Source organism: Morone saxatilis, unplaced genomic scaffold, assembly GCF_004916995.1.
Source record: "Morone saxatilis isolate NCDOM2014 unplaced genomic scaffold, NCSU_SB_2.0 Contig10, whole genome shotgun sequence".
Taxonomy (NCBI): Eukaryota; Metazoa; Chordata; class Actinopteri; family Moronidae; genus Morone; species Morone saxatilis.
The window spans coordinates 13,704,975-13,707,163 of record NW_023339652.1 but is presented as its reverse complement, the minus strand read 5'-3'; positions in this window follow the sequence as shown (position 1 = coordinate 13,707,163).

Below are 2,189 nucleotides of genomic sequence, written 5' to 3'. Positions count from 1 at the left end.
CCAGCAGTGTTTGAGGCTTATTCATTGAGCTACACGAAAAGAAAACAGTAAGAAATGTATTACTTTTCTGTTTCTGTGTTTCAGTTCAGCAACAGAGCTCCCGACAACTCCACCTATGTTGTAATGAGGAAAGCTCCTCTGCAAAGGAATCCACCTTTAGACATTTATTGTGGCTAACTGATTCGGCTTTCTTCACCACTGGCCTCACGCTGACTGTAATGAGAGGAAAGACATGGATCCTAGGAGGAACTCTTCTGACATAGCTTTTTTGTATATATATACATGCAGCTGGAATCATAATCGCCAACATTTGCGCTATTTGCCATTTTATCTCTCTTTAAGTCTCTTTTCATACATGATTTGAAAACCATTGTACTACTGAATATAAACAGATAAACAGTGAGACAAAGACTGTCTAAAGTGGCCGGGCTGTCTGCTACTCTACATCTGCTTTTACAGTTGTGCAATATGCATTGTTATAATTTATATATATGGATATGAACAAATTAATTAATTAATCTTTAAACTTTTTCAATTCAAGTGCTTTTTCCAACATAACTTCTTTAATGGGAAGCTATATTAAAGCTTTAACTGATTTTATGTATACCCCTATAGTTCACACCGAAAGCTTTGAAAATTAGTTTTTTGTTTGCATCATATGTTGATAGGTTAAATTTATTGTCTCCTCACAGAGTTTGCGTCATGTGTTGTGGGGATTTTACATCATATGTTTACTTTGGAATATGGATGTTTTCCTTAACACCTATGATTGGAATGATCCCTCTGAGATTAGAGTTTGCAGTCATCTGAAGTTAATACAAGAAGGTGTGAATGCTTAATGAGAGAGATTCATAACAGGGCATTAACTATTTCTTTTGCTAAGTGCTTGACACAAATCTAGTCTCATGGGTTTGGGTCAGTCAGGTAGTGTGTCTCTTTGTGTGTGTGTGTGTGTGTGTGTGAAAAGGGGAGAGATGGAGAGAAGAGCATATTGTAAGCTGCAGATTTTGTTAACAAAACACTGAATAACAACCATGACCAAACCATGATACCAAGAATTCCTTCCTTTTTTTCTTTTATATACACACATATATATTCAGTCATATATGCAGGTATAAAGGTGTAAATAAATGCATTAAATATAAAGGTAAAGTGACATATCAATAAGGTGCAAGCAAAGTGTTATACTTGAGAGGCCATAATACTGCTGAACCCTTGGTGTTGGACCAGATGCTCCGTTGCAATCTACAGCAGGCCACAGTTAGTAGATGGATGGTTGTGGTCTTTGATGATACTGGTTGGCCTCTTCGTGTGACCACTGGGCCCCTGATGAATGGGCACTTCATCCCTGGTGGATGTGCGTGGGAAGTTTTCACAACCTCTGTGATGCCTTGGAGGGCGCGATGCAGCTGCTTTTTAAGAAACTCTCAAAAGACACGTTTACATAAGGTTTAAAAAGAAAAAAAGAAAAAGGTAATAAAAACAACACACTAAGAAATGATAGCTATTTCTACAACACAACAATGAATTAATCATTAAAAGCACTTCTGAAAAGGTGGGTTTTGATCAGTGATTTGAAGTTCAGTCTCAGATTTATTTGGGGAGAGAGTTCCAGAAAGAGGGGGCAGCTATGGAGAAGGTCTTTGTTGCCCCAGGTACGATGCTTGGTCCTCAGTGGTGGAGACTTTAAAAACAGCCCCTGATGTTCCCAGTTCACCCTCACTACACTTTTGACAGTCCAGCAGTCTCCCCTGGCACTTCATAACTCACCACCAGTTGGTGATCAGATGACAGTGCTGCTCTTTAGTTTTTTTTTTTAATATGACTGCAGATTTGTAGATATGATCACAAAGTTGATCTTTCTGTTTTGGTACCAAGTACACTTATAAATCACCCTATGCTCAAACTGTTATGGCCAATCCATGACTAGCACAGAAGTGCAACAACAAATGGAAATGACTGGTGGTGAGGGGGCCACCTCTCCATTGTGCATAGCTTTTAATTCTAAATTTTAATTTTCATTCTATAAAGACTGAACCATGACAAAATATTGTCTTATTTTAAAATTCATGTGTGTTTTCTGTTTTATTTTTTTATTCACCTCTCCCCCTCATTTCAGATCCCTTTACTTCCTGTCCTTATGTGTTTCCTGCCTGTTGTAATTGTTTGTTCTGCCCTAATCACCTTTT